The sequence below is a fragment of the Hyaena hyaena genome, unplaced genomic scaffold (genome assembly GCF_003009895.1).
Source record: "Hyaena hyaena isolate Hyena2069 unplaced genomic scaffold, ASM300989v1 scaffold_112, whole genome shotgun sequence".
Classification (NCBI taxonomy): domain Eukaryota; kingdom Metazoa; phylum Chordata; class Mammalia; order Carnivora; family Hyaenidae; genus Hyaena; species Hyaena hyaena.
Window position 1 is genome coordinate 2,659,748 of NW_024080744.1, and position 20,666 is coordinate 2,680,413.

Below are 20,666 nucleotides of genomic sequence, written 5' to 3' on the forward strand. Positions count from 1 at the left end.
AAACTCGTAAGCTGTAAGATCATGACCTGAGCTGAAATCGGAAGTTTAACAGACTGAGCCACCCAGGTGCCCCAATGAATAGGCTTACTTTTACCTTAGCGTCCTTATTAGCCTGGTGCATTTCCTCACCTGGAAAATTCCTTCCTAGATACCTTCATGGCTAACTTCTTTATTTCCTTTGTTTACAAGTCACCTTTTCAATGAGGCCTGCCTTGACCACCCTACTTCAAATCATAAACATAAAGTGTAGTCTGTGACAGCACATGCAAGTAATTGTGCAAATTAGCACAAAAACAACACATCCAGGTAAAACTCAGAATCAAAAAGTGTTGGCGAGACTTTGCGGTTCTTCTAGTCCAAATTTCTCACCTGACAGAAGGCACCTAGAGAGGTTTGGTGGCTTCCCTCAGGTCAGACCACCCGTTACATTCAGAAATCGTTGTATCCGGGAGGTCCATCACTCTCAACATGCCCCTAACTGAACACCTGTCATCCTTCAATCTCGTTCCTCCCACAGCCCTCCACATCTTGGTGGATGGCATCATCCTGCCAATTGCTCACACCAAAAACCTTGGAGTCATCCTTATCTTCCTTTCTTTTGCACCCTCACATCTAATCTGTCAACACATCTTGTTTGCGTCATCTTTGAAACAGATGCAAAATCTTCCCACCTTTACATCCACCCCACTCGTGCGAGCAGTCCCGGTGTCGCTCCGAGATTACTGCAGTAATACTGACTGGTCTCCCTGCTTCCGCTCTGGCTCCCTATCATCCACTCTCAATCAGCAGGCTGAGTGATCCCTTTATGCCTCAGTGAGTTCTCGCCATTCTTTACTTTCTTTTTTAAAGTAAGCTCTACACGCAACGTGGGGCTTGAACTCATAACCTCGAGACTGAGAGTCACATCCTCCACTGACTGAGTCAGCCAGGTGCCCCAATTCTTGCAATCCTTATGCTCCGTTCCAAACCTGTGTTAACTCCCTGTTTCACTCAGGCAGCGCATACAGAACCCTTCACCATTTGGCCTCCATTTGCCTCAACTTTAACTTCTACTGATCTACCCTTTGTTTGCTAGACTCTAAATATAGAGATCCCCCTGCTATTTCTTTTTATTATTATTATTTTGACAGAGAGCGAGAGAATAAATATGAGGAGGGGGAGGACCAAGAGAGAGTGAGGCAGAATCCCAAGCAGACTCTGAAGAGCCCAATGCAAGACTCAAACTCATGAACTGTGAGATTATGACCTGAACTGAAGTCAGATGCTTAACTGACTGAGCCACCCACGTGTCCCCTCCCTGGTATTTCTTGAACAAGCCAGGCACACGCCTACCTTCTAGTCTTTCCCTGGATAACTCCTTACCTGGAACACTCTTCCTCTAGATATCCCACACTTAATTCCATCTTCTTTGTTCAAAAGGCATCTTCTCAACCACTTTCAATCTTCTTTTTGAAAATTGCAAACTTCCCATTTATACCCCAGTGGCACCTGATTTCACTTACTGTGTTCTACTTTTCTTTTTTCTTTCAGAACATATCGCCTTCTTATACAGTATATCATTTACTTATTCCTTATGTTTATCATTTATTGTCTGTCTCTTCCCTGCTATCATGGAAGCTCCACAAGAACAACGATGTTTTTCTGTTTTATCATTGTATCCTTGGTGCCTAGAACGGTGCCTGGCACAAAATAGGCATTCAATAAATATCTGTGGCAAGAAAGAAAGGAAAAAACAGAAAGAGAGTGAAGACACATCTCTCTCCTAGACACAGAGCCATTAGAGTACCTTACATTGCCAACGCCAACTAGACATGGCTAATTCACTGCAAAAATCTTAACAAGTTGAAAACACGGCAAACCGTAGATTACCAGGAATGAGGTAGTTTTGTTCCTCATATCTCCTTTTCTGTGCCCTCTTCATCAGGCAACACTACAACTCTTACCTTTTATTCTACTCAGAATCTTTCTGATGGAACTATTAATTTCCTTGAAATCAGATGAAAGTTCTCACTTCAATTTTGGTTTCCAGTGTGCTATACTTCTTTGGTTTGCTCACATATTAAGAGAAAATAGCAGAAATAGGGCAATACTTAGCCTGAAGCAATGAGTTTTTATTGGTAAAATTTTAGGCAGTATGGTATATAGATGGTGAAAGAAGTATCCATTGCCCAACATAAGCATCTATTTACTCTGGATGAAATTAGCCAACCAGGATGGCTTTGCCTAAGTACTTTAAAAATAAATGTAAACTAATGTGAAGAAAAATTACAGAACAAATACAAACCAGAAGTGACTCATGAGCCTAGATATGGCAAGGTCAATGGTGAGGATTAGAAAATTGTACTCAGTAAAATGTTTGTGAACTCTAATAAAATGTGGTTTATTTATTTATTTTAAGATTATTTACTTATTTATTTCTGAGTAATCTGTACACCCAAAGTAGGGCTCGAACTCATGACCCAGAGGTCAAGAGTTGCATACTCTTCCAACTGAGCCAGCCAAGCTCCCCACAAAACATGGTTTAGAACAGACTTATAATATGATGAAAGGTAAGATTATATAACAGAAATGTATCTGTGAATATCGAGTGGACAGAGAAGGACTTGAGCTGAAGTATGGATGTATAAGGGATAAAAGTTAAGACTTCTCTGATAAACAACCAAGAATTAAATCAATTTTTCAGATATTTTAGGCAAAACAACCTCTCTTGCATTTTCAGCCAATCCATACATTACAACGCATCAGGGGAGGTAAGGCCAAGTTAGAGACACAGACAAATGCATTAAAAACTACATTTGGCTTTCAGTATGACGTCAGGAAAGACAAGATTGATTGATTGAAGTACTGAAGTGTGAGGATGAAATAGGTTTTAAAAAGATTAAGAAATTAGAGTGTTTAATTCTAAAAATATACATAATATAAATCCCATTTGTGTAATTAATCGATCATACATTACATATTTTTGCAACGCAAAAAATTTCCAGAAGGTTACACAAAAGAATGATTATGGTTACTTCTCAGGGGAAGACATGGAGGTGTGCATGGGTCATAAATAAGGAAAACTTTACAAACATTTTGCATACTTCTATATTGTTTGAATGAGGCTATATTATACAGAGAAGATATATTATTATATAGAAAAAAGTTTAATAATTTTAAAGGACAATATTTAATAAAAGTTTAAGGAGAGATAAAGGAAGTCTTGATACTACTTCAAATTATACTTAAAAGTTACAAATAGCGAGGCACCTGGCTGGCTTATCAGAAGAGCATGTGACTCTTTATCTCAAGGTCATGAGTTTGAGCTCCACATTGTGTAGAGAGATGCCCTGAACAAATAAAAAAAAAAAAACCTTAAAAAATCATGAATAGCATTTCCCTTAGTAGTTATATAATTTTCAGTATCAAATTTGGATTTTATCTTTTAATCAATATACACAATCCAATTTGGATTTTATCTTTTATAATATACACAACATCAAATAGACACATGCTATCAATTGAATGGTACACAAATTCAACCCATTTTCATTTCTTCAATGACTTTAAATCAAGATGTTAAAAAGGTATTAGTTTTTGTTCACAAATTTTAACAAGTAGCAATATTACACTAAGAATGCTAAGTAAGGTTTCCTCTTGTTAATAACAGCATGCAAATACTTCAACTCCATTCATGGGTATTTATGGACCATTTATAATAGGCTCTGTGCTAGGCCCTGTGGGATAGCCTCCTCCGCCCTTGAAGAGCTCACTGTGTGGCAAGAGAGATCGGTGAGAGCACATGATTAATTATAATAGGGTATGATGTGTGCGAAAGAATGTGCACAAGATACAAACATAGCACAGAACAAGAAAGGATTATAAACTCCGCAGGTCAAGGAGGTCTCATAGAGGAGGGATGTGAAGGACAAATAGATTACTAATTAAACAAAACGAGGAAAGGGAGGGCGTTGGAGGGATGAAACATCTCGGTGTTCTCAGAGTACCACGTGCAGTTTGTTACTGCTGGAGCTTAGGGTGGGAGGAGTGGAGCAGCAGGAAGGAGATAAGACAGAAAAGGTGGTCAGGCTGGAATGTGATGATTCTCGGTGCCAGGCTAGGAAAATTGGTCCCTGAGTGCAGGAGTGTGTCTGTCTCGTTCACTTCTGACATCCGGAGCACAGTGCCTGATACAAGATAAGTAGATCCTCAATACATGTGTTTTGAACTATTAAGTGAGACCAAGATGGGGAGAAAACTAAAACACATGTAGCATTGGATACCGAGGTCAAGGCCAGGGAGCTTTGAGAAGGGGATTGTGGATGGACGCAGCAAAGGCAGGAGTTTTATACTCCATAACACAGGCATCTTTGTAGTATAAAAGGCACTACTTTGCCAAATGTAAACATATAGAACATTCCACAACTTCCATAACCTGTTTTTCTATTCCTTAATTTTTACTATACTCAGATCCTCAGCAGATGAAAACATGCTCACAGTTGGCTAGTTTCCACCATCAGATGGTACAAGTCTGAAGACACGCCTAAGCTGGGGGCTGGCGTTGGTGAAGCAGGGGTGGGGGACAGAGGTGGGAGGAGGGCAGAATCACTGCATTAAAAAGTTCTCCCCATTCGGATTCCTTTTTTGCCGTTTTGCTCATGATCTCATCATGGCTATAAACGTAATGACACATTGGCCCTTTCTTCACACTGCTTCTACCTCTGCGGTCATGGAAGGCTGCCACCTGGGGAGACTCCTTTTTATACAGTGATCCTATGCTCTTGCTCCCCGTTGGCTAAGGCTCTGGTGTTCGTACCTTTCTCAGCCTTGGGGAGGCCTTGATTAGGGGTTAGAAACCATTTCCACGGAGGGCTGAGAAGAGAGTCTGATTGTAGTAAATCAAGGATGAGGAATGATTGTGATCCCAGAGACTGTAGCTCTGAAGCACGTTTTTGGTCTCAGAACAAAATATACTCTCTTTAGGAAGAAAAAATTTTTAGCTTGGCTCTGTACGATGTTCCTGTATTATAACAGTAAAAAAATATATACTGCATGCTCTTTTTAACATTCCCTCTATCATGATCACTTCACACTTTGCTTATGACTGGAATGCCCTCCTTATCTTCCCTGCTTACATAATGTCCCTGGCTACCAAGCATTCATTCTTCCACTTCGGGGAATATTTCACCAAACATCTTTTGAGAGGGCTCCTCCCCTATTATTTGTCACTGGTTTTAGTGGGATTGACTCTATTCAGTGTTCTAGATGTAGGCCCAGATTGGGTTAAAGCAATCACTATATCCCTTTGCCCAAATCACCATGATTAGTTTAAGGATTGACACCCCCATAACATAATCAGAGCCAGTGAGGTGCTAGTATTCATTTACTAGGGGTTCTGGGAAGGAGGCATTCCTTGCTTTCTCTCAGCTCTACTGGAAAGGACTCTATCTTCTGGAGGAATGTGATGTGAAGAATGAGGTCTAGAACTGAGGCATATTTTTTGCTGCTAGGAGGGAAACCAGATAAAGAACAAAGTTAAAATAATCTCTCATTCCCTTTACCACAGACTTGGGTACTTTAGTACTAAATCATATGATTAGATAATGCGCATAATTATTTATCAGTATTATAATGGGATAATACCACATATTGTCATAGAGCTCACGGCTCTATTTTAAAGATTTCACAGATTTAAATTCTGGAAATGCCATTGTCTTGGTGTATGATCTAAGAAAAATTCCTTAGATTTCCCATGCCTCTGATTCCTCATCTATGAAAAGGGAATAGTAAAAGTCTGTAATATTAGTTGTAGAAATTTTTCACTTCCAAAAAGCAGTGGACAAAACTAGTGCTGAAAATACACCACAAACGGTAAGAAATACAGGATAATATACAATAACAGCAGTAAAGTCTAAATGCATATTTGAGTTTGGAAGAAAAATGTTCTTATGTATCATGACTGAAGAGGGATGCATTTGTAAGTTGTTGTCTTATCAGCTCTGGAGGAGCATATTACCTGTGAGTAATAGCTAGGTGTGTCAGTCAAGGTTCTGTGGGGAAACAATCAATAGGATATATACAGATATCCATATAAGAAGAGATTTATTAGGGGCACCTGGGTGGCTCAGTTGGTTAAGCATCCGACTTCAGCTCAGGTCCTGCCTGACGTTGAGTGAGTTTGAGCCCCACATGGGGTTCTCTGCTGTTGGCGGCAGAGCCGAAATCGGATCCTCTGTCCCCCTCTCACTCTGCCCCTCCCCAATTTCTACTCTCTCTCAAAAATAAATGAAACGCTTAAAAAAAGAGGAGATTTATTATACAAATTGGCTCACATGATTACGGAGACTGAGAAGTGCCACAGTCTGCCATCTGCAAACTGGTGAACCGTAAAAGTGGGTGGTATAACTCACTCCGAGTCTAAAGGCCTGAGAACCAGTAGCACTGACGTCTGAGGGCACAAAAAGATACATATCCCAGCTCAAATGCAGAGAGTCAATTTGTCCTTCCTCCATCTTTTTCTTCTATCCAGCCCCTTAATGTATTGAATGATGCCCACCCTCACTGGTGAGGGCAATCTTCTTTACTCAGTCTACCAATTCAAATCCTAATCTCTTCTGGAAACACGTTCTCACACAACCAGAAATAATGTTTTACTAGCTATTTTGGCATCCCTGAGCCTAGTCAAGTTGACATATAAAATTAACCACCATACTGAGGTTTTCATTTTAATACCCACATAGGGAAAGAAAATGAATCCTTAGGTCTATGGGAAGTAGGGAGTTAAGACAGCATTCTAAATAAAGCTGGGACATTTTTTTGCTAGAAAAAAATATTCTCCTAACACAGTGAGATAACATGAAAACTGTCTCTACCTGCGCCATTGTGGGTGAAAGAAAGAAAGAACATCTACTCTCAAAAATTGGGATTCTCAGCTTATATCTCCTGGGGGCGTGGACTTGGAATTTCTATGATTTTCATAGTATAGGAATGTCCTAAATTGACAAATTAACATAAAAATGGTGCTAAGTTATTGATTCCTCTGGGTGCCTGACAGGAGGTATAGTCCCACATGCTAGTTGTCATAGTGAAAGATCTAGTAATGATGAGCTCACAAACCAATATACAGTACCCAAGGAAATACTCTAGCATGAATAAGAATAATACCCAGAAAGACTAGCAACCCCAAGGAATGGAAGTAATTGAACACCAATCTGAAAAGGACTACAAAGTAACTATATCTGAGCATTACATACATAAAAGAAAGAATTTATATCACCGAAAAGGAGAGCAAGTATATGATTGTGATATACAGTAGGGCAGCTGCTTTGGAAAACAATCTAGCAATTTCTCAAAGGGCTGAACATAGAGTAACCACATGACCTTGCGATTCCTCTCTTAGTTATATACTCGAGAGATAGGAAAACATATGTCCATACAAAAACCTGTACACAGATGTTCACAACATCATTTTCCTAATAACAAAAATGTGCAAAGAATCCAGAAGTCCATCAACAGATGAAGTGATAAATTAAGTGTGGTATATCCAAACAATGGAATATTACTTGGTAACAAAAAGAAATGACTTACTGGTACACATGGATATTACATCAACGGATGGAATATGGATATAGATTACATCTATATAGATATAGATAATGCAGAAAATATAAATAATGGAGGAGAGACAATATTTGAAGTGATAATGACTGAGAATTTTTCCAGAATTGATGAACGACTTAGGTCATCAGATTAGATAAGTGCACCAAGTCCTATGTGGGATAAATTAAAATAAATTTCCACCTGAGATTGTTTTTAATGTTTATTTATTTATTTTGGGAGAGAGAAAGAGCATGAGTGGGGGGGGAGGGGGGCAGGAGAGAGGAAGAGAGAGATCCCAAGCAAGCTCTGCGCTGTGAGTGTGGAGCCTGACGTGGGGCTCCATCCATGAGCCTTGAGATCATGACCTGAGCTGAAATCAAGAGTCACATGCTTAACCAACTGAGCTACCCTGTGAGATTTTTTTTTTTAAGATTTTATGTTTTAAGTAATCTCTATGCCCAATGTGGGGCTCAAACTCACAAGTGTGAGATCAAGAGTTGTATGCTCTACTAACTGAGACAGGCAGGTGCCTCCACCTGAGATCTTAATGAACTCAGAGAACTCACAGAAAAAATTTTAGCTTGGCTCTCATGATAGAGATAATATAACTTCTAATTTGATGATTCAACAAATATTTATTGAGCATTTATTATTTGCAAGGCAGTGCTAGACATATTGGAATAAACTAGATCCATAAGATACCAATTATACTCTCAGTCTAGTTGCTCTTAAAGTACATGTGATAATTAATTTCTTTTCCAACTTAGCTATGCCGCAGTACCAAGACATTTGGTCAAACACTAGTCTAGATGTCATTGTGAAGGTACTTTTCAGATGAGTTAACATTTAAATAAGTAGACTTTGAGTAAAATAGATTATATGGCTTCATAATATGGGTGGGCCTCATCTGATCAGTTGAAGGCCTTTAGGGAAAAATGGCTGACATCTTCAAAGGAAGAGTCTTCTGACTGCTTTCAGACTCAAGCTGCAACATCAACTCTTTCCTGGGTCTCCCATCTGTTGCTATCATAATCACATGAACCAATTTCTTAAAATAAATCTTTTTTCTCTTTCAATCCTTTTATCTATCTATCTATCTATCTATCTATCTTATTTGGTCTGTTTCTCTGGAAAGTTCCAATTAATCAAGTACAGTAAATGATTAAGCTATGCATTTATTTCTAAACGTGTGATGATCTCATTTAGATCACAAATTCCTTAAGGAGGATGTTTATTTTTATTGATTTAGTTTTTTTTAACTAGGCTTCATGCCTAGCATGGAGCCCAGTATGGATCCTGAACTCACTACCCTGAGATCAAGAGCTGAGCTGAGATTCAGAGTCAGGCGTTTAACCAACTGAACCACCCAGGTGCCCTGGAGAGGAATGTTTAAAATTATTCCATCTTCTTTGGAATAGTTATCATAAAGCTGGACAGAAAATGTTAATCAATGAAAAGTAAGTGAAAGAATGTTAATGTATTCTAATAAGAATAAACAATATATTTGTTGATCCATCACATATAAACTATGGAGTTAAAAAAAAAAAAAAACGATTACAGGGGTGCCTGGATGGCTCAGTCAGTTAAGCGTATGACCCTTGATTTCATCTCAGGTCATGATTTCACAGTTGTGAGACTGATCCCCTTGTTGGGCTCAGCGCAGAGCATGGAGCCTACTTAGGATTCTCTCTCTCTCTCTCTCTCTCTCTCTCTCTCTGCCCTTCCCTGCTCATGTGCACACATGCTCACTTTCTGTCTCTCAAAATAAATAAATGAACTTAAAAAAAAACAATTACAGTAAATTTCATTTGTATTAGTGTTATTTTGGTATGGGAATTTTATTAAAAAATTTTATTTTATTGTATTTTATGGAATGCTTCATGGATTTGTGTGTCATCCTTGTGCAGGGGCTCTGCTAATCTCTATATCGTTCCAATTTTGGTATATGTGTTGCTAAAGCTAGTGCTTGGTTCAAGAATTTAAAACTGGGTTTAGAATAAGCTGTTTCATTCTAAACCTAATCTTTTTTCCCTCCAATGTAGTTTGAATTAGTTTCCTGTCACTTGAAGCCAAAGAGTTCTAAATAATATACCTACCTCCCATAAAGATAGAACAGCATATAATAAAACAGAGTTAAGATAGGCTCATTAGAATAAAGATTAAGTGAATATGAGTCATGTAATAAAATGGGAGGTATAATGGTCTTACTAGAAGTTCTAGGCTAAGAATAATTGCTGTAGTTGAGGACAAAACTTATCTTGACTTTCTTAGCAACCAAAGGAAGAAGGAACCTCAATAAATTACCGTGTTCTCATTGTCAAATAAAAAGCCTATTTCTTCATCAAGATAATGGAATATTATTCAGCCATCAGAAAGGAGGAGATCTCATGTGCATGGGTGGCTCAGTCGGTTAAGCATCTGACTCTTGATTTTGGCCCAGGTCATGATATTGCAGTTTGTGGGATTGAGACCTGTACTGGGCTCTGAGCTGACAGTGTGGAGCCTGCTTGGGATTCTGTGTCTCCCTCTCTCTCTGCCTCTCTCTAGCTCTCTCACTCTCTTCCTCCCTCTCTCTCTCTCAAAACAAATAAATAAACATAAAACAAGAAAAAAAGAAAAAGAAAGAAAGAAAGAAAAAGAAAGAAAAGAAAGAAAGAAAGAAAGAAAGAAAGAAAGAAAGAAAGAAAGAAAGAAAGAAAGGAAGGGGGTGCCTGGGTGGCTTAGTTGGTTAAGCATTCGACTTCAGCTCAGGTCATGATCTCACGGTTTGTGAATTCAAGTCCCGCATCAGTCTCTCTGCTGTCAGCACACAGCTTGCTGTTTAGTTCAGAGCCTCAGTCTCCCTCTCTCTCTGCTCCTCTCCCACTTGCATGTGTGCTCTCCATCTCTCTCTCAAAAATAAATAAACATTAAAAATTTTTTTAAAAAAAGAAAGAAAGCTTGCTATTTACAACAACATGGATGGAACTTTAGGGCATTATGCTAAGTGAAATAGGTCAGACAGAGAAAGACAAATACTGTGTATTATCACTTATATGTGGAATCTAAAAAAAAAAGCCAAATTCATGGAAACAAATTTATAGACTATGAGATGTTGGGAGCCAAGGACCCTCTATCTGGTGACCAGGGTTAACTGAATTTGTCAAGGGAGAGGAAGTGAGTGTGTGGTTATGGTCTTATGGGATAATTGGGGTTCCACTTTCCACAGTTCTACCAACAGCAAGGGGCTCAGCACAGAGGCAGGTACAATATTAGCTGTCCTGGCTGAGTGAACAAGTTGCTGAAACAAGCTGAAGAACTGGCTCATAAATTCACAGGAAACTTCTAGAAAGAACTGGAAAGAGTAAAAAAGGGAGTGAAAAATCCTACAATAATGGTAGCTGCTAGAGTCAGAGAAAGAGTGTATATTAATGTGAATGTGATCAATAAGTAACCCCCTTGCTAGAAAGGTCTGAGACACAGAGATTACATGTAATATACCGAAGGATATGCTTTCAAGAACGAAAAGAAGTATTGTGGTAACTACATAAAAGACTAGAAATGATTTCAAACATATCCTACCCTTCACAAACAGAATAGGCACCGTTGACTCCACAGAAAGTTCACTCCGTTTTCAACTCATTGCTTCCTGGTCAAATTTCAGAGTTTTTCCTTGATCAAAATGGTTTACATCTCAGGCATGTAGCTGAACTAAAAATATTTTTTTGTTTGTTTTCTTTTGCTTCCTTTCTCTGTGAAAGACACATTATCTCTATCTCTATTCTATATCTCTCTATCTCTACCTCTGCCTACATGTATTTCTCTCCAGGGAAAATTTTGAATTTGTTTGAGGAAGACAGCATATAGCACAGCTGTTATGAAGAGACTCAGGTATCATACAGAGCTCTTGACCTCTTATGAAGAGAAGGTGACCATAGGAGCAAACCAGGTCTGAGAGTGGGCAAGAGGGTAACAATGACCATGAAGAGAGTCAGACCACCCTGCTCCTCTCTGGTGGGCATGGTTCAGGTAAGTCAGGGTGATGGACAGATTCATAGCTTTTTAAATAACTTTGCCTCAAATTTGCCTCCAACTGGAGAAAAATTACTAGTGGTCGTCCTTGGCCTTGTTTCATGTTTCTGTTACTGACTTGGATGGCAACATGGAAAGCATGTTTGTCATACTTATTAATGTCACAAAGCCAGTAAAGGTTTTTTGGTGACAGACTCAATGTCTAGAAAGTCCCAGGTAGGCTGGAATGTGAGTCTAAAACTTACAAATAAAATTTAATAAAATTAGTCAACCAGTCAATATTAATTAAGGTCAAGTAGGATGAAATCAGTTGCATTCCTAATGTACGCCAAGTTGACAACTTTCATGGAAGAAAAAAAATGATTTAATAGGATGAGGAGGCTGCTAAGGAAATCAGCACAATATTAACCTGTAAGGACACAGAATTTTGCCCAAATTGAAGCAGGAAACCACTGTATGGTCGTGTTCCGATGATGGCAGAAATATAAACAGAATCTGGATACTCCTCTTTCAGAGAGGTCTTGAACACGTAGGCCCCCAGTGGTGGCGGGAGAAAGGGAAGGAGAGATCGGAAGCGATGTGATGAGATAGGAATTCAGCATGTCTGAGATGATTATCCAGGAAAAGAGAATCTTTAGGGAGCATGTGACAGGGATGGGATTCATCAGAAGGGAAGTTATGTGGAAGGGAACTGCTGTTATTCTGTCTGCCTCCAGAGGACAGAAACAGGACCATTGGGGGAAAGTGGCAAGGAGGCAGGTGTCGGAAGACTTGGTATCGATTTGGAGTTGCTGATAAAAGGCATTGTCCGCAAGAAACGTTTCCCTCTTCCTGGTGGCGTTCAGGCTGGGCTGGGTGCTTAGCTGTCGTGGACATCGAAGCAGATTCTGCTTAGGGAGGAAGAGCCCCCCGAAAACCTTTAGCTCCCTATCAATCCTGTGGTCTTATGAGCAGTGGCACTCATTCAGCTTCTCTTTGAATAGTCTCTGATAACCATGGAACCGATATTCTTGTTTGAAATGACTTTAAAAACATATAGGTTGAAGGTGAAGCTACAGCTTTGTCTGATTACATTGTTCTAGAAAAGTGGATTTGACTGAAGCTGAAGTGTTGCTCTTACTGGCTGTCCTTTACCCTAGTTAGTGCTCCAGTGAATTTGGAACACTCTTCCAAACAGGATTAATTGGCTTTTTGTCAATGTTCATATTGAAACTGGTATCAGATCTGGCTCAGGACATCAGAACAAGAAGTAAAGGCAAAGAGTTAATGCCCTCTATCTAAGGTCAAGATTGGGTTTCAAGATTACAGGGCAAGACTGAGCCTGCCTGGGAAGAATCTAGCAAAGGAAGGATATAGAGACCTAATTAGGTCTTCTAGATACCATGTATTCCTGGCTGTAGTGATCTCTAGGAAGGAAGTTTAAATTTCAAGAGTTTATACTTAGAAAAGGTGTTCAGGTTTTCATGGTTTGAGATTTTTTTCAGTGCTAGTTTTAAAGCTCATGCTTGCTTATATGTGAAGGTTGTATTTCTTTTTCTTTTTTTTTTTTTAAATTTTTTTTTTAATGTTTTATTTATTTCTAGGAGAGAGAGAGAGAGAGAGACAGCATGAGCAGGGGAGGGTCAGAGAGAGAGAGNATAAAAGAGCCTTTTACTCCTTTGTTCTCCAGCCTTGCCTGTAGTTTTGCAGTAGCTTGCCTGTTCCAAATTGCGATTCTCTGCTATTGTTGAATAATCCCATTTTTGCTGCCAAAATAACTGAAGGTTTTATTTTTTATTTTATTTTTATTTTTTATTTATTTCTAGGAGAGAGAGAGAGAGAGACAGCATGAGCAGGGGAGGGTCAGAGAGAGAGAGGGAGTCACAGACTGAAACAGGCTCCAGGCTCTGAGCTGGCAGTCAGCACAGAGCCCGACGCGGGGCTCGAACCCACGAACCGCGAGATCATGACCTAAGCGAAAGTCGGACGCTTAACCGACTAAGCCACCCAGGCGCCCCTGAAGGTTGTATTTCTTTAAAGATATTTGAAATCAGGAAGTATCACTTTGATTTTTTTTTTTTTTTTTTTTTTTTTAGCACGACACAGCCCTCTATTACAGGGACAATATAAAGGCTTGGGGTGTCTGGGTAGCTCATTCGGTTAAGTGTCAGACACTTGATCTCAGGGCTTGAGTTCAGGCTTCACATCGGGCTCTGTGCTGGGTGTGAAGCCTACATAAAAAATAAAGGCTCAGAAGTCTGTTTATTTTCTTACAGGCTTTATCTTCTAGGCATCTTCATCTGTATGTTAATTTTTGTAATTGAGCACATTCTAAACTGCTTTTGGAGCAAAGTTAGGGTTATGGCTCCATAATTTGAGACTTAGAGATGCAGGTGACTCGGGTTGTCAACACCACACGGGAAGACTCCCTGCCTGGTAGTCGGGCCCTCCTTCCAATTCACAGACCATCACTCTGGCCTAAGTCTGAATCATCTCCCACCCAGGATGGGTTCAGGGCATGCCTTTGTGACAAGAGTCTTCTTCATCCTGGTGCCAGAATAGTCAGCTCTGAAACCCACTTCAATCACTCCATGCCTCTATGACCTCATTGTATTAAATTTAAACCCTTCAACGTACAGTTGAGAGCCCTTTCAACATTCTTTTTTTTTTTTTTTAATGTTCATTTATTTATTTTGAGAGAGAGAAGGAGAGAGAATCCCAAGCAGGCTCTGTACTGCCAGTGCAACCTGAGCCAAAATCAAGAGTCAGATGCTCAACTGACTGAGCCACCTAGGCCCCACTGAGGGCCCTTACAAAGGTCCCATCTTTTTCTTTGAAGTTTCCAATTTCTGTTCTATTAATTAATTTCCTCCACGAAAGGCAGCTTCAGTCATTCATTCATTCAAGGAGAAACTAATATTCATTTATTGAGTATTGGCTGCTCGAGGCTTTTAATTCTGACAACCTTAATGGAAAGCAATATCACCATTTTAACAAATATATATTTATTTAAATGTTTAACGGAGGACTCAGAGAACTATAATAACTTGCCCAGATTACTGGCTTTTGTCTGATTATAATTTCCATGCTCTTTTGCACTACCCTATACTTCCTCTCATTTTGCAAACATTTCTTGTGGTTTCTTTCTGTGCTGAAACTGGTATGAGGTGTTGGGATAAGAAGATGAATGAAGCACTGAGATCATATATACGAACATACAGTGACAATTGTAAGGCATTTTTCATACATTGATCCTTCTTAATTAGAATGAAGTCAGTCTAGTGGAAGAAATAGGCAGAAATAACAAATCTGGTGAGAAACAGGAGAGTGCAAAGAGAAATAAGATTCAGGCACTTGCTGACCTTAGGACCAAAACACCAAAACCCAAAACCAGAATACTGAGAAATAGCTCCTTTCTTTTTGGAATTTACAATTTGATTTTGGAGATGTGTGGGATAATAGTAAATGCAGGCAAACGGGGTCCTCCTTCCTTATTGGCTTCTTTCAGCCAAATGTCTCCAAACGGGCTCTTGAAGCCATCTTTCTAAAACATATTTCTAAACCTAGGTGATGGTCCTGCATGGGAAGGAAAAAAAGGAAAAATGAAGCAGTGACTCCCCAGCTCTGCTCTTGCCTTTACCAGCTTCCCTCAGAGCCACGCCTTGCAGTGCGGCTGAACTCTTACCACTTGGAAGCACACCTCTGTCCCTGTGTGTGTGCTTTTCACTTGTCTGGAGCATATGTCTTCCTCTTCACTGTCCTAAGATCATGTACTCGCCTGTCTTTGAGCTCCAGCTAAACTCACTGTCCCCTCCCATGGTCTTAGAGCTCTTGTCTCCATAAACTTCATAATCCTTTTCAGTTCTTCTCACATTGCTCTGAGGCTACTGTTTATGTCCTCCACTTGGTTGGGTCATTAAAAAAATTCTTTTAGGTTTATTTATTTATTTTTGAGAGAGACACAGAGAGACAGAGAGTAGAGGAGGGACAGAGAAAGCGGGAGAGAGATATTTTCAGGCAGGCTCCGCGCTGTCCCCACAGAGCCCGTTGTGGGGCTTGAACTCACAAACCCTGAGATCGTGACCTGAGCCAAGAGTCGGATGCTTAACTGACTGAGCTACCCAGGTGCCCCGGGTCTTGTTCATTTTTGTATCCCCAGCATCTGCCTAGCATTGTGCCTTGATACAGGTTTGTTGAATAAATTAATTGTAAAGTATGTGGATAAATTGGCAAACTTCAGAGGGCAGAAGGTTAAATTCAGTATGGAAGGAAAGGTTTGGCAAGGCAGGTAAAAGCAGGCAAGGGAAATTGAGAAGACTGGGGTTAGTTGCTTGCCCTGAAATTTCAGCTCTTTGCCAGGTTCAAGAAAACTCATTAACATGAAATCTGGATGCATCTTTCTTTATTTATTCTTCTGCTCCCCCCCTCCTCCTTCTTCAACAGGCAATTTTGATAATATTCCATCTCTCTACATGTCTGAGCTAAGATCTGAGTGCTATAGCAGCTTTTGAAAACATTTTTCATCACAGTATTCTTTCATGTTTTCTGGCTTTAATACAGTATTATGTACAATAACTATATCTGATAAATGATTGTTACTTTTTTAGGTCAGTGAAAGTAATGCGTTGCCTTTGGTCACTGCCGTGTATTGTTTTGTGGCCAGTAGTTGACGCTGAATGTCATTATTTAGAATACCTGGGAAGCTGAGGAGAGAGGAGATGTCTGTGGGAGAGCTGCCCTCTTGCTTCCTGGATAATTTGAGGGGTGGGATGGGATGCAGTCTGTTAATCACTTTGAGCCTCTACAATAGGTATAATTAATTGTATTAATTAATACAAACTCAACAGTTATCTAAGGAGTCCCATTATGCAGTCTGCTGTGTTTGACAGGACAGAAATACAGATATGAATACGGATCAGTTTCTGCCCTTGTGAATGCATATGAGTACTGAAAGGGGGAAACAGACATTTTAACCTTGGTATAATAAAATCTGTTCACGCTGTGTTAGTTGCACGAACAAGTGTTGTGGGACATAGACAAGGGAGTGACAAAATAGCTCACAAGGTTGTGGGGATTTAAAAAAAGTTAATAGATGTGTCAATGAAAAAATGTCATTAGAGTCTTCACTCTGGTTATTACTCAGCAAACGCTGCATTTATATTGCTGTTTGGCGATCTTTTGCAGAACGCCAGCCCTCGAGTTTTAGGAGCTGCTAGTTCCCCAAAGCCTCAGACTTCTCTAGTCTGGCTGAATCAAAGAGTTTCTCGTCAGTTACGCAGGCCTGGGACGCAGAGGAGGCCCCCACAGCCCTGCAGATCTGCGATTGTGGCGGCGGTTTTACTCTGCAGTTTACGGTAGTGGGCGGGCCCCAAATCCCCATGTGGTCCCGACATCATTGACATGGCGGAATCCCCCATCAAACCCTCCTGGTAGTTATTTGAGCGGCGGCGGCGGCCGGAGGAGGAGGAGAGCGGCGGCGGCGGCGGCGGCGGCGGGAGCAGCGAAGGGGCGGCGGGGATCCTCGGGACTACCGGCTGGGAAGGCGTGGGCGACCCGGTGTGTGGCGCGCCCGGAGCCCCGCTTTTCAGCCCGAGGGAAGGTAAGGCGTGCACGGTCGTGGAGACCCGAGGGGCTGGGACCGCGCACCTCGGCCGCCGGGTCCCGCGCGCCGGAAAGCCCCGGCCGGACACGGAGTCCGCGGGAGTGCGATCCTGTCCCGGAGCGCCGCGGACGCGCCGGGCTTCCCGGGGAAAACTTGGCGCCAGACTGCTGGGGCGCCCCGCGCTCGCCCGGGCACACGGGGCCGGGGAGGGGGCTGGTCTCCACTTTGGGGCCGCATCTTGCCGGGCTCTGGTCCCCCTCCCGTCGCCCCAGCTTGCCTGGGCTTGGAGGAGGGAAAGAAGCGGGTAGATTCTTCTTGATGAAAAAAAATCTGGGCAGCGGCTCCCGGGCTCTCCCTCCCCCCCCCCCCCCCCCCATCCTTCCCAGCAGATTCTGTCCGAGGAATCTGCTCCCCCTCCCGGAATCTCCGCGGCAGGAACGCTGCCCGGGAGGGGGAGGGCGGGCGGAGAGGCCGAGGAATCTTCGACGTGTCACTTTCTGAGGCTGTAGATTTCCATATGGTGGAGGGAGGAGGGCGGGCGTGCGAAGTGGGGCTGGAAGTTGGGGCCGCCTCTACCGCGCCGGGCGGGGGCGGGCCGGGCCCTCAGACCCTGGGATGCTCGCGGGGAGGGTCCGGGCCCGCAGCCCCGGGAGCCGAGCCGGCCCCCTGCCCCCGGCCGGGCCTCTCCAGGACACTCCCCGCCTCGCCGCTGGCCACCTCAGTGCGCGCCACGTCCTCCTCCCGGTCCTGCCCCCCGGGCTCCCCCCGGGCTGGGGGCGGTAACCGGCGGCCGCGGCCGGACTCGCGAGCCGAGCGGCTGGAAGATCGGGCGGGGGAGCGGGGCGCGGCGGGAAGGAGCGGGCGACCCGGTGTGTGGGCCAGCGTAGCTCCGGTCAGTCGGTCACCCCGAGGGGCGCCCCGGCCGGGGGTGGGGCGGGCGGCGGAATCCGCGCCCGGAGGCGGCCGGGAGGGGCCGCGCGGACCGGCTGGTGCCCGCGGCGGGGCGGGGGCCGGCCAGCGTGGGAAGGGCCTGTCACCCTGGGAGGAAAGTGGGGCCTCGGGCCGTGCCAGCGAACTTTCCCAGAGGTCCGGGTCCGGGCGCCCCGTGGGAGCCCGAGCACGGGGCCCGGTGTCCCTGGAGACTAGGCTGGGCCGCCTGGAGGCGCCGTTGGCGGGGAGGCTTCCAGGAGTGCGCGGTTGGAGTTGGAGCTTTTCGAATCTCACTCCTATCCTGCCATCCCAGACGAAGGGAAGCAGCGGCATGGTATCTAGACAGTGCCGTTTGCGGACTTCCCTAAAAGTTACAACTTTTTGTTTTCTCTTCTGCCTAGCATTTCCTTGGAACAAAATTTGGAATTTGGCCGCGATGGGCCGACGCTGGGGCCCCAAATCCACACGGTTCTCTCCATCCCTGTCGGTTTCTAGTCTCCCTCCCCCTCTTACACCCAGGCTTAATCATATTTTGGAACGGGCGAGATCTTTTGTTGGGTGGGCAACCTTTGATTGCTTGTCCGTTTATTTTTTAATGTGCAGCTAATTTGATTTGAATTTCCGCCAGTTTCCAGGCCCTGCTAAGGGAAAACTAAGGGAGAGGAATAAGCCATTTTTTCTTTTCTTTTTTTTTAAAGCGTGGAGAGAGGTGGGGCATTGGGAAAGGGGAGGCACCGTGGTTGTGGGCAAAGAGTCAGAGGGAGCAGACAGGCCCGGAAGAAAAGGAATCTGCTCTGGAATAACACTTTTTTTCTTTCTTTCTTTCATTCTTTTTTTTTTTTTTTTTTTTGAGGCTACCAGCCTTGGGCCAAAATGCACCGCTCTGTTCTGATTTCTACTGCCTGAGTTGCTTTTCCATTCTCAGGTTAGAACCGTGACTCTGGGGGCCTGGACAGGACTGGGAAAGAGGTTCAGAGCCCAAGGCAGCCAGTGGCTTTGGGCCTTTTTTGGGGGCCCTTGGTTCCCCCTCATTGGAAGCAGGCTTTGTGGACCCATCGTTCAGTGAATTTCCTGGTTCCCAGGGAGCAGCTGTTAATGAGAGTAAAGTCTTTGGGCGCGTTTCTGGCCCTACAAGGGGACCTCACCCATGAAGGTGTAATTCTCACTTTGCTTAGAGGGTCAACCAGAAACTGGCTAAGAATGAGACATAGCTGGTTTTAAAAAATCATTAAGAAGTTGCGTTTAGACTCCTATGTGCTTTTAAAGTGGTTTGGTTTAAATACTAAGAAAGAAAAATGTACCTGTAAAGATTGTGTTCGTTTAAAAGAGATGTTAAAAGCGCAAGGTATCATCACGGAATAGGGGTTGTAGTTTCTAACTACAGTATATACAGTTCCAGAAAGATATTCCCCTAACCTTTTAGGACAGGCTTTATAAATAGCTCCCATCAGACCCGCTGACTGTTGGAGATTCAGTCCTTTATTGGAGAGCCAGGCTTTTGGGGTTTTTGGAAGAATGCTTGGGATTGGTTAGGAAGCTTTAGGAGTGTAGGTAGTAATTTATTTCATAAGAGATGGCACTCCTTCATATGCCACTTCATATACCACTTCATATAATATGGTAGGATTTGATAGTGTGCTACTTATCAAACATGTCAGTTTAGGAAGATGAGGCCTATAGGGAGGTTGCCATCATTGGTGAAAGTCTACTATAGAATTGTATCAATAACTACTCTTTCTTGGATATGTAATGTGTACAAAGCCCTATGTACTTTGCTTTTTAATGTATTACATCATTAAAGTTCTAATAACAATCTTTAAATGTAGGTGATGTTAGGAACATTTTACAGACAAGGGTTTTGAAGTTCGCAGAAATGATACTAACTTGTATAAGATCACATTGCTACCAACAGCAAGGTTTTCTTTAATGATGGAAATGACTCTAAAGCCGTGTTGTCCAGTATCTGGCCATCAGGCACATTAGCTCTTGTACCTTTGAAATGTGGCTAGTGCAACCGAGGGACTGCAGTTTACATCTTATTTACTTTTTTAAAAAATTGTATTTACTTTTAGTTACTTTAAACTGCTACTTGCGGCTGGTGGTTACCATATTGGAGATCACAGTGTAGAGTTTTCTGATTCCCAGATACATTCACATTTAACCGCATCATACTGCTTTTTAGGTCTAGTTCAGTGTTCTTTCCTACCCCCAGAAGATGCTTAGATTCAGTCTTCTAGTAGAATTTAAATGCTGAGTTAGCTCTAGCTCAGTTTTGCTTTTATACCTTGAGCGGATAAAATAAGCACATTTTAAAAAATGCTTAAATAACATAATTAAAACTGATGGACAAAAACTTTAAATGATGTCTTCTTGTTTGGTTGAAATAATTGCTTATAGGAATTGCTGAAAAGGCAGAACTTGTTATTTTAGTGTGATAAAGGAGTATAAACAGGAGGCAATATGAAAAATCACTGATGGGGAGTTAAAAAAAAAATGACCCACTATTAGCCATGTTTGCCAATTCAGTGGGTGATTCTTTTCCTATGACTTCGTGTCAGGTAAATAA

General features: G+C 42.3%; 1 protein-coding gene and 1 non-coding gene across 3 annotated transcripts in view; one reads left to right on the forward strand and one right to left on the reverse strand.

Annotated features, from left to right (window-relative positions):
- Positions 1–9,440: 9,440 nt before the first annotated feature.
- LOC120234628 lies at positions 9,441–9,544 on the reverse strand. Its single transcript, XR_005529145.1, has one exon. It is a non-coding gene; the product is annotated as a U6 spliceosomal RNA (small nuclear RNA).
- A 7,328-nt stretch (positions 9,545–16,872) lies between these two features.
- FNDC3B (fibronectin type III domain containing 3B) overlaps positions 16,873–20,666 on the forward strand; it is a 356,123-nt gene continuing 352,329 nt past the window's right edge. Inside the window, exon 1 of one of the 2 annotated variants that reach the window (XM_039236525.1) lies at positions 16,873–17,167. The gene's annotated coding sequence lies outside the window, so the exon portion shown is untranslated. Of the gene's footprint in view, positions 17,168–17,980; positions 18,063–20,666 lie in introns of those variants that run through there. The other variant, XM_039236526.1, reaches the window with a different exon arrangement.